Here is a 13,262-nt window from a genome sequence, read left to right on the forward strand (position 1 = left end):
AGTCCATGGAGAAGAAATAAAAACATTCAGGTTCACCGATGACATTGTAATTCTGTCAGAGACAGCAAAGGACTTGGAAGAGCAGTTGAATGGAATGGACAGTGTCTTGAAAGGAGAATATAAGATGAACATCAACAAAAGCAAAACGAGGATCATGGAATGTAGTCGAATTAAGTCGGGTGAAGCTGAGGGAATTAGATTAGGAAATGAGACACTTAAAGTAGTAAATGAGTTCTGCTATTTGGGGAGCAAAATAACTGACGGTGGTCAAAGTAGAGAGGATGTAAAATGTAGACTGGCAATGGCAAGGAAATCGTTTCTGAAGAAGAGAAATTTGTTAATATCGAGTATAGATTTAAGTGTCAGGAAGTTGTTTCTAATAGTAGTTGTATGGAGTGTAGCCATGTATGGAAGTGAAAATGGACAATAAATAGTTTGGACAAGAAGAGAATAGAAGCTTTTGAAATGTGGTGCTATAGAAGAATGCTGAAGATTAGATGGGTAGAGCACATAACTAATGAGGAGGTATTGAATAGAATTGGGAAGAAGAGGAGTTTGTGGCACAACTTGACAAGAAGAAGGGACAGGTCGGTAGGACATGTTCTGAGGCATCAAGGGATCACAAATTTAGCATTGGAGGACTGCGTGGATGGTAAAAATCGTAGAGGGAGACCAAGAGATGAATACACTGAGCAGATTCAGTAGGATGTAGGTTGCAGTAAGTACTGGGAGATGAAGAAGCTTGTACAGGATACAGTATCATGGAGAGGTGCATCAACCCAGTCTCAGGACTGAAGACAACAAGAACAACAACAAAAAGTCTGTTTTACACTACAGAAATTGTAAACGATATTTAAAATTTCGATTAAAATTAACGAAATTTAATAAAATCTTATCATTTATACAATAATATTGGTTAAAAAATATATTGATTTTATTACATAAACAGGTTTCTATAAAGAATATATTTCAAAATTAATATAGGGACATATTACTGTATTTTCAGAAAATCTTTTTGCAGTTCATATGAATAAACATTAATAAAATTCAGGAAACCAGTTTTGATTGGAATGAGCATTCTAGATATGTCATAATTCAAAATGTATGACTATCGTTATAACATTATGAAGCCAAAATATGGTGAAAATATTGATTTATGTTATATGGCTCAGATTATTTTATTTATTATGTAAGAACTGAAGACTTATATTAAGATATGAAATCTATGATAAATGAATTTGACACAAGTGATTATTCAACAGATAATATTTACAGAATTCCTCAAGTAAATAAGAATGTTTTAGTATAAATGAACGATGAAAACTGGAAAAATTATGTTAGTGCATGGTAGTTTAAGATCGAAAATATATGTGTACAAAGTTGTTCAAAAAGAAGAGAAAACTCCAAGGGAGTTAAGAAATCTGTTACAAAAATTGAAATTTGTTTTGATGATTATAATAATTCTTTGGATAACAAAATAAAACAATATAGGAAGTTAATGTAATTTAATCATTTAAAAACAACATGTATACAGTTCAAAGTAATAAAATTGTTTAAAGTTGTGACATATTACATTACAAGATGGAGTTAATACATTACCATATGGTCATTATAAATTATACTCAGACGAAAAAATAGGTGATAACAATGATTACTTGTGAGAAATAAGCAGTTGAATAGAAGATTAAGCATAAAAAATAAAAAATTAATTAGCTTTTAATATTTTTTCATGATATGGTCATTTTTGATGTGTTTTCAGATATACTTTAAAATCAAATTTTCCAAAAAGACATACCACTCCTGGATAATACGTTTATTTGTGTTTTTGGTTGGTTGGTTGGTTTGGGGAAGGAGACCAGACAGCGAGGTCATTGGTCTCATCGGATTAGGGAAGGACGGGGAAGGAAGTCGGCCGTGCCCTTTGAAAGGAACCATCCCGGCATTTGCCTGGAGCGATTTAGGGAAATCACGGAAAACCTAAATCAGGATGGCCGGGCGCGGGATTGAACCGTCGTCCTCCCGAATGCGAGTCCAGTGTCTGTGTTTTTGGTAATTGCAAGCTATTTCATCTTTTAGATTGATTGTAGTCACAGTTATAAATGTATTTAGAAGAATTTTTAATTTCTTTTTTACAATTGTCACAAGTAACTGATTCTGTAGTCAAGTTATTAATAACTTCTTTTATATGTTCAAATTTATTTTTTTAGAAATTTTTGTTAATTTTTTTATTCAATCAGTACAACCTGTTTTTGAAGTGTATTCATATTTGTAATTTTATTTCTTTTTGGATTAATTTTTCCTAACTGTCCAATGGGTAATCTTTTTTTTCACTTTCCATAATTAAGAAAAAAATTATTAGGATTTAGAAATATAAAATTTAAAAAATGTTATTATATTTAAATCGAGTCGTTTCTAGATCTAAAAAATAACAAACTCATATATGAAATGATAATTAATTGGACACCCTAGCTGCAAACAGGCGTTGATGTGCTTCATTGGGGACATGTTGAAAATGTGTGCCCCGACCGGGACTCGAACCCGGGATCTCCTGCTTACATGGCAGATGCTCTATCCATCTGAGCCACCGCGGGCACAGAGGATAGTGCATCTGCAGGGACTTATCCCTTGCACGTTCAAAAAATTGTTCAAATGGCTCTGAGCACTATGGGACTTAACATCTGTGGTCATCAGTCCCCTAGAACTTAGAACTACTTAAACCTAACTAACCTAAGGACATCACACACACATCCATACCCGAGGCAGGATTCGAACCTGCGACCGTAGCAGTCGTGCAGTTCCGGACTGCGTGCCTAGAACCGCTAGACCACCGCTATCCCTTGCATGTTCCCCGTGAGATCCACATTCCCAACATGTCCACACCACTACATTCGTAGTGCGCCTAATAGATGTTTGCCCATCATACTCATACTTGTGACAGATTAATCTACCAAGTCCTGTACGAGTTCGGGCATAGCGTGTGCGTTCGCACAAGAAAGTCAATGGCTGGGAAGCCATATTTTAACTATATATATGACGGTAGTATCTGTTCCCGAAAGAACAGTTACCGTGGATGACCATGCAGCTTTGCTAGAAATGAAATGATAATTAAATGGATACCCTAGCTGCAAACATGCGTTGATGTGCTTCATTGGGGACATGTTGAAAATGTGTGCCCCGACCGAGACTCGAACCCGGGATCTCCTGCTTACATCGCAGACGCTCTATCCATCTGAGCCACCGCGGGCACAGAGGATAGTGCATCTGCAGGGACTTATCCCTTGCACGCTCCCCATGAGATCCACATTCCCAACATGTCCACACCACTACATTCGTATTGCGCCTAATTCATATATAACAAGAAACAAGTTTTAATAATTATTCACGAAAAAAGTAGTCCATGGTCTTATGCAAATCAAGTTGGTGATATCTTAGGGTATAAACATTCTCAAGATGCTGTGAAACAACATGTTACAGAAAAATATTGTGAATCATATCAAAATTTCAATAGTGATGAAACATTGATATGTTCAAATATTCATCCTCATACAAAATTTACCGATGAATCTGGCTTATATTCTTTAATTATGATTTCAGAATTGCTATTTGCAGGAAACTTTCAACATTTTGTTTATGAAAAAGTTTTACCATCAATTCGAAAACATAGTGAATGTAAAATACAAGACTAATGTAAAATAGCTCTTTGAAGGCCAAATAAATCATTTAAAAGAGCTACATACATTTTAGGATAATAGTATAAAAAGCAGATGAAATAGTTTAGAGAAGTGTACTAATATCACATAACAGAAATGGACAAATAAATAGTTTAATACCACATGTTGTTATTTGAACAAATGATGAAAATTTAATACCTACTTTTGTTCTTATAAGATTATGTGATACGAATTTTATATGGTTATTGTGTTATTCGAACACACTTTAAAAATGTCGAAAACCAAATAAATTAAATTAAAAATAGACATGTAAAATTCTGAAGAATTTTAAGAATTATTACTGTACCAAATTCAATAAATTTATTCCAGAATGTTAGAGAAAGGTTAAATATTATTTGTCATCGAAATTATTTCATTATTTTAGATAATTATTCACAAGAACAGGTATATCACGATGTAATTAATCCTATTTATTATTCTAAGAAAGTAAAACTAAATTTCTAACTAATTTTTTCATGATTAAATGTTAATTAATATTTATACCACTTTTTATATACATCTAATAAACAAAATTCATTAAAACTATCACATTCCAGTTTCTGAAATTTAAAATTTCGGATAGTTCTGACATTAAATCATTTTTGTTAATCTTTATGAGAATATGGTAATATATATTATCTTCTTTAATTAAAAAAGTAAGCATAAGGAATATTATGTTCAATGCCAAATATGCTTAAATTGAATAACTAACTTCATGTATATATATATATATATATATATATATATATATAATTATTAAGATTTTAAAAATTGCATTACTTTTATTTACCCAATTATTGTGTGCATTTTCAAAAGCTAATCATTAATGTATACATCATTACTTCTTGTATGTAAAATTTCTCAATAAGGTAAACAACTGGAATGTTTGTTTTCTATATATCTTTTTCAAAAATCTTGCTGCTATCACCATTTCAATCTTGCAATTTATATGTCATTGGATTAGAACCAATAACATCTTCAATTTCAATAATTTCTGTTGACCAATCTGGTGTATGTCCTTTCTCGAAAATGCCTTTTAATTTACTTATTCTTACTTTATTGTCAATTTTATTTTTGCTTTAGTATCTTACAAAAATATTCTACTGAAATAATTTTCAATAATTTTCTTCTTTTTCTTTGTTCATATGTTTCGTTTTCGTTTTTATTGTTGTAGGTTTTGTATTATCATATTCCTCAAATGATTGTGAAGCTAGTTCAACCCATTTATAATTTCCTTGTAAGTCAAATTATTTCCACATTTGTGCTTTTGATGGTCTATTAAACTGTTCAACAAGAGATGCTTTTGATTCACTAAAAGTACCAGAATTATTATTATTATATGTTTTCACTTATTCTTGGAATTCCTTATTGTAAAATTATGTACCATTATTTGTTTGCTAATCTTTTGGTTTTCGCAACACAAATATCTTGACAAAAGAATCGACTACATTTCAATCAGTTTTATCTTTAACTGGAATAGCCCAAGCAAACTTTGAAAAAACATCTGTAACAGTTAATAAAAATTTATATCCCTTATTTAATTTTGAAATTCCCTTTAATCATCCAGAATCCACTTTGATGAAATCAGCTGGCCGTAAATCATCTATTTCAAAAGAATTTACGTTTTTCTTTTAAAATTTTATCTTATAGTTTTATGTAATTCATTACCAATTTCTTGATGAATATTTACTTAATGTACCTAGAAATTCTTTTTAACGAATTTGTTTCTTTTAGTCTTACGAATTGAACAAAGACCTTCAATTCTTTGTTTTTCATGTATTCATGTTACTCTATGAGGCTTAATTGTTTCACTAAATTATTTACATTTCAAGCAGTAGATGTGATTATGATTCTCCACTTATAAAGAATAAAAAATAATTATATTATTTCAACAGGTACATTTAACTTTACTTCAATTAGAACAGTTTAACAGAATCTTTTAATCTTATGGTTAGAATTTTTTTTCCACATTATTTGTGTTCACAGGATGTCAGGAGATATTTTGTAAAGTACATCAATAACACTTAATAATTAACACTAAATAATTAACTATTAAATCTTTTGTATATTGTTATCAAAAACAATAACCTTTTTAAGAATAATGTTTTACTGATTGAAAGTGAACATTTTTTGTTCACCTCCAGTCATAAAGGTAAATTCAATAATTTGACTATCATATCTTTAAGACTACGTAACTCATCAAACTATGGAATTAACTCTTTTTTTGATAAATAATCTGAAAAAGCCTTTCCTATATCCTGTTTTTTAAATTTTTTAATTAGATTAGTGTTATCAAGCTGATTAAAATCCATTTTACTGACATAAGTATTCAATTTGTATATTCAGCTTTAGTATCAAGATTCTTTAATTTATTAACTAAATTTGTTTGTTGACTGCAGCTTTCACATTAATTGGATAATTTATACTTACCATTTATCTACCTTTAAAACTAATATCACCTCTAGTTATTTTAAAAATGTCATTTAATAATTTCTGACATTGTTTAATTGCGCTATCTGTTTTGAATCTGCTGATGATTGAATAACTTTAAATTTTGTTTCTAACAGCTGTAATGATGATTTTATTTTCTTGAATCTCACTCTCATTCTTCCTGAATTTTTGGTTATATTGATTGAAATTTTTTAATTTCAAATCTTTAATTTTTGTTTGAAAATCTTCAAATTTGAAATTAATTCATTATTAATTTTTTATACTTATAACTGAAAAGCTTTTATTTTTTCTAAATCGTTATTGAGGTCAGCATATAACTTATTTCCAAAATATCCATTTACTAAATTTAAAATAAAATTAAACTTATATTTCATACAAAATTGTTTTAACACAAAGAAACAAAATGACCACAAATAAATTCGTTAAACTTTTGTGACACCATGTTATAATACTAACCCTTTTTCCTAAATAATATTCTAGGTCCATTGGCACATTTCCTCCAGTCAAAAACCAATGTTATATTTTTAGTCTTATAATAGCAAATCCAGTGATTACCAACGTGATCAGGTGAATCAATATTTACTATTCTACATCCTTAATTTTCTGGTTTATTAGGTAACTAATCAGTCATAGAAATGCCATGAAATTATTTATTTTTTAATAGTTTAACTAATTCTTTTATGTCCAAATTAGATAAAGGATTATTAATATTTAAATTATTTCCTTAAAATTACCTTTTTACATGCACTTCCTTTCTTCTCCATTTCTGAATTATGTCAGTTTTGTTCTTCTAATTCTTTATCAGCTTTTTTTGGTTTATAACTGCATTTGCAATTGCTGCAGATCCACCAGAGAATGAACCACTTTTGCCAAATGTATATAGTGTATTATTCAAGTTCTGACAAAATGTGGTGGCCTTTCGGATTACTGACGATGAACTCCCTGAATTTCTGTTATTCCAACTTTTCACTGAAATAATTATTTGCCAGCCATTTCTGCTACATCAATAATTGTTAATCTTTCAATTAAGTCACAAACATGTTTTACAGATTCACAAAATGTATGTATTAAATTATTAAAAAAATTTAAGAAAAAGGTATACTTTTTGGATTCTTGACAACAAAGTCACAAAATCTATTTCTGTGTTATTCTAATTACTTCATTATGATAATTTTTGTTTCCAGCTAATTCTTCACCATGTATAACTCTTAATCTATCAAATTATTGATGAACTTCATTCATTCAAATATATTCAATTGATTTTTCCTAATATCTTTTTTACTAAACCTTCACCATTATTTTGAAATGAATCATTAAGATTTCTCCATGAAAAACTGAGTAAATAATCTTCAACAGTTGTTTTTATCAAATAATCGTATTTTATTCCTTTACGTTATTTAACTTTATTCGGATTATTATCAGGATTAACGCATTTGAGTAAAATCAAATTCTAGAATAATTTTGTAAATGGAAATAATTAATTTCTTTATGTAAATCATCTATACTGGTTTGTTTTTAGTTACAAGATTCATTAATCCATCATTTAATTCATATTCATTATCACCCATATTAATTTATCATCATTGAATTCAACCTGATAAGTACCAATAAATTTGAAATACCAACCGATCTTAATCCAAAAACAGTATCTTCACTATGATTGGTAAATTTTAACATTGTGTCACTTCTGTTTATTTTTTTAACATCATTGTCTTTTGATTTTTTTCTATTTTTAACTTCATATTTAATCAATAAATCACCTATTTCTGATTCACTTAATGTATAATATCTTTCATCACTATCATATTGTTTAATTGGTGGAATTTTGTTAAATTCTTCTAAATAATTTCAGTTATAAGGAACCATTACTTTCTCAACTTCTCTATTTTCTTCAGTTGCTTTTAATACATTATCACATAACCTTCCATTTCTTCTTTAACTTGTTCAGTTGCATCAATGATTGGTTGATCTTCTTTTTTTTTAATTTTTCGTATTTGTTCTGGGCTCTTTTCCATTTTTTAAACTCTTCTTTTAAGTGTTCAGCTTTTTTAACAACTTCTGGAACATATTTTGAAAAATTTATTGAGGATAAAAATGCAGTAAATGTTTTTTATTATACATTCAATGTTTGTATGTTCAGTGTTTACTTTTAACGTTTTTATGTATGTTTATGTTCAATGTGTTTATGTTCAATGTTTATGTTTAATGTTCTTATGTTTGACATTTAATATCTAAGAAATTCTTATCTTTTCTCTGTATTTTCCATTATTCGTTTTTCTTGTCATATATATTTGTTTTAAAACCAAATTCATCATTATTCCAACATTTACTACACAATTCTTTAAAACAGTCAAATTTTAAGTCACCCCCAACAAATTCATGATAAATATGATTTAAATTTGTATCATCTTGGCTGAAAATATTTTAAAAATTTTGATTGCTTCCAACTCATTGCTTTGGTATTTTTGAATAAATTTGAGGCATGTAAAAACAATCTATTCCTTTATGTCTGCCTCTAGTAAAATATTCTCCAACTATATCTTGATGTTCAGGAATGAAGTCTGCAAAAACATCCACTGAATTTCCATCACATTCATTGACATGCGACAATACTGAGCCACGCCTTCTTGTATAGGATTCAGAGATTGCAGTGAAATTTCCTGTAAGTTGATCCATGACATTTTGTAGAATCTCTAAACGTAAGGCTGCCAACTCAGTCTCTGGTTGAGTACATGCTATATGGCAGAACTGTTGTATGTTAAATTCTGGAAGGTCTGTTCCTGCATGTGAGTCGATTGCGTTCCGTTAAAATTTTTTCGTTCGTGAGAAGTCATTAGCATTGATCTCGTGATCACAAAGTATCCCTGTAGAGGTTGTTTGAGTATTTCGAGTAAAGATGGCTGCAATGGCTATTGAGTTGCCATACAGCCTGCACCACTCTGTACAGTTACTAATGTACCACAATAACGCGGATTTCCAAAAATCACTACTGGGTTGAATTCGCGATCAGAAAGCATTCCAGCGCTAACACGTTTACATCCACTTGAATTCATGGCGAAAGGTGGATTGGTAGTTACCCCTGCTGGGATGTTTTCGTTAGAGGATACTCCACATCATCTGGAATTGGGAAAATGAAACAAATTAAACAACAGATCACAGTAGACTATACCTATGCATATACACAAGAACATTGATGATGCTTACATGATGTTGACTGTGTAGGTGGAGCCTGACGTTTCGTTATGTCAATGTTACCACACTGATCGTGCATTGCAAACTGAAATCATTACTTATAGACAGTATATCACGTCGCAATACACGAAAAAAGTGTGTGATTGATGTATTGCAGCTGTATGTGTGGGTCACGAACCTAATGTTAGAATCTCTGCCCAGATAGTAGATTGTGTGTGTGTCTTGAATGAATATGTTAACCACAAATCTCTGTAGAATCAACAACTAAATCAGTTGCGGTACACCGATCTCATGACTTAAATCACTTTTTATGTGGATAATGATCTAACAGAAACACTTTTCATATACTGTTACCATCTACAAGTTTCTTTATTCATTTGTTGAGTTCTACCAGCTTTGAATCAATGTATTCTTTGATCAGCACATCTCAATATTCAGGATGAATTATGTTGCTCTGATACCACCATAGTTTGTCAATCACGATGAATATTTATCTCTCTCTCTCTCTCTCTCTCTCTCTCTCTCTCTCTCTCTCTCTCTCTAGGGTGAAAATATATACCAGTAGCAAGCAGGTCCAGACAAACATCCTCTGTCTAGACACCTAACTATAAATAGGGTGAATGCCAAGCTGACAAATTACGACACATCAGAGTATCCAGTCAGAGAAATGCTTGTCAGGCTACTTACACACTCTTAACGATAGCAGTATGGTATCGAATGTGACAGCTACTCACAGCCAGATCTGACAGCCATTGCTGCGACAGGAGTGATGTCACATGACATCTAGCACACTTGGTGGCTTTATGTGGCAGTTGCAACTGACCAGTGTGTGTGGCTGGCAGTGAGTCAGTGATGGGGGTTGGGGAGGTTCTTACTGTAATGTCATACACTGTGTTAGCAGCAGACTTTTTTCAGCTTGCCTGTGGTTGGCTGGGAAGCCCACTGTTGTGGCGGTGCAGTGGTAATGCCATGGCAGAGTCAGCGATGATGACGCAAACTAGTCATTCAGCTATGATCTCCCAACTGGAGCGCCCAGTGTCCAGTGATGTGTGTGGCATGACCAGTGTTCGGTGGTGGTGGCAGTCCCAATCTCCAAGTGATGCCAATACTCACAGCATCCACAACCTGGTGGTTGACACTGTGGCCTGGCACCTGTCAGTTACCATGGGGCAGTGGAGGCTATGATGTGGAGGCAGAAGCCCTCCCCCTTCCCTCACCAGTATTTGTTTAAATAAAAACCCATCCAAACTTTGAACATGTAGTGACCATACAAGTGTGGATGAATAGTAGCTTATAGTAGGGCTGAGCCAGTATCTCAAGCCTGATCCAGAATTTCTCACTGTTATAAATACAGGTCAACAAGCTTTAGCAAGTTTCTGATTCAATGGAGTCAAGGCCAGTATTACTGCTGTGGGACAGAATTCTGCACTGTTATAAATAGCCTGACAGGTCTGAACTGGATTGTGACATCATAAAATGGTGACAGTATGTCTCATGTTGCCTTCTTGTATTCCAGATCAAACATTTTGCATTCTGATGTCCTATTTATGGCAGTGCTCACATTCCAAGTCTCAGACTGACTGTGATGACATAGAGGCACGACTAGTATGTCAGCATCATAATGCACAATTTTCAATTTTACATTTCCCACTTTGAATTTCTTGCCATTTTATACTTAGGACAATAACAACCATACTTCCATAGGAAACACACCAGCGCAGTTGGGCTACCTATTGAATGTCATACCAAAATTTTCAATTTCCTATCAAAATTTGAATTCCCGCTATTTTATGAATAATGCAATTGGCCTTTGCCAAATGAGGGAAGTGGGGAGGGATGGGCAAAACTCATGACTCATTGATTACGTCATAAACTATATTATCAGTAACACACTCTGCACCAAAAACAGCATTATTATACTACTTGCAGAGTCATCTGATCCCATATAGAGCACTTACAGAAACCTACCAAGGAATTATCGAATCCATGCAGCTGTATCCCATTTCAGGGAAGGACCAACATGATATTAAGCAGGTGGTCATAATGTTTATAATTCATTGCCTTGTGAATGTAGTTCATCTCCATACACAAATAAAACTGAATACTAGGACTAAAAATATTCGTCCTTACACATTTTGAACCCTTCTCATTGCTAATACTATTTCACTGTTAACTACTGTCTTATCTCAATAGATACTTTTTCCATCCATCTCATTTATCACTTCCTCATGTTGACACCTCCTGACATGTTAAGACTATTGCAGCTATGGAACAGTCATTAAGTTTTAGCCACTGACAATATCAAGGCATCAACTATACAGGTTCTTCATGGTGCCCTTTGTAAAATGGCAGGCAATCTTTTTGTGTTTTCATTGTGTTCAAATGCTGGCTTCATATCAACAGGATGGTCCTGTCACTATGCACAATGAATTTGCATTATGATACATTGCCAACGATACGTGACCCTACAAATAGCAAAAGCCTATTAAAAAATCAGGATTCAACTCTGAATAGCAACTGCAATAATGACAATTAACATATAAAGTCCTAGAGTGCCACTGTTTACTGCAGCTTCCTGAATCACAGTGCTATAGTCACAGCTACATTAGTCTCACAGACTGCTGGATGAACACTTTCGCACTTTCCATCCTATTGGCTACACCTTCACTTCACCTATGTGATCAAATGCACTTTATTGTGTGGTTGCCATTTCTATGGATGTAGCCTTAGAAAGCTTCCACCCCCTGTCTCCAGCAGTCATGGAGACCAGAAGTTTCCCACTATGATGAGTGGTTTTTGTTTCCTCCTCCACATCAGTGGGCTGATGATCTCAGTCTCTAAAGGTTACCCACTGCTATTCTTGGCTGTTCCTTAGGTCATAGCACTTGTTGAGTGTCTATCACTAGTAGTATATGCAATGCAAATGGAAATGGGTGAACATTCCTTTACTAAAAGCATTTTTCAAATCTAAGGGTGGTGTGAAGTTCATGTGCTTTTCCTGCCATCCTCAAATTAGAAGTGGTAAGCTGAACCTTCCTGAAATTTAAAAATTAGCTCGATCTATCAGTGATGAGAAAGTGGGGAGAGATGGGCAAAACCCATGACTCTTCGAGAAAGGAAGGAAATTAGGATTTGACCTCCTGTTGTCAATAATGTTGTTAGAAACAAGGTGTAAGCATAGATTAAGTACGGATGCTGAAGGAAATTGGCTGTGTATTTATAAAAAGACTCATCATGGTATTAGTCTTAAATGATTCATGGAAAACTTAAATGCAGATGGCTGCACATGTACTTTAGTAGCACTCTTCCTGAACCTTAACCATGTAACACATTTCTCTGTTGCATGTAGTAACAGAACTGGTCATCCAAAAGCATGTTAACTTTTTAAAAAATTATGATTTAAATTTAGCCATACTATGTTATTTACATATCACAGCACACAAGCTTTCTCATAATTTGAATATGGGAACTAAAAGAAACACAGATGAACAAAGTAAGCATGGTATTGAGACATGAACATCTTGCATACATCTCTTTCAGCAGTTGGGAATAATAACAGCCTAACTGTACATGTTTTCTTTGATGAAATTTGATATTAGTAATCCATTGCTGTTTGAGAAGAATAGAGATATTCCCAAATATAGTGATGGTCACCAATTCCACTGAATCTAACTTTTACGACAGAAAGGGGTGAAATACACAGCTACTATTATCATATTCTTTTATAATCTGCTCATGGAAAAGGAGTCTTACAGACAGTAGAAGTGTTTTCAAATGTAGACTGAAGTTGTTTCTCCTTAACAACTCTTATACCACTGAGGGGTTCTTGAACAATAAATACTCACAAATATTTAAATGGCCAGCATGTTGACATATAACTATATTTTAATTATCTCTACATTATTTTGT

The 13,262-nt window shown here is 32.6% G+C and overlaps 1 protein-coding gene and 1 non-coding gene across 3 annotated transcripts in view; one reads left to right on the forward strand and one right to left on the reverse strand.

The window, feature by feature from the left end:
- LOC124722971 overlaps nucleotides 1–13,262 on the forward strand; it is a 339,558-nt gene that overhangs the window by 255,659 nt on the left and 70,637 nt on the right. The gene's annotated exons all lie outside the window — the stretch shown is intronic.
- On the reverse strand, nucleotides 2,518–2,592 carry Trnat-ugu. Its single transcript has one exon. It is a non-coding gene; the product is annotated as a tRNA-Thr (tRNA).

The sequence above is a fragment of the Schistocerca piceifrons genome, chromosome X (assembly GCF_021461385.2).
Source record: "Schistocerca piceifrons isolate TAMUIC-IGC-003096 chromosome X, iqSchPice1.1, whole genome shotgun sequence".
Taxonomy (NCBI): Eukaryota; Metazoa; Arthropoda; class Insecta; order Orthoptera; family Acrididae; genus Schistocerca; species Schistocerca piceifrons.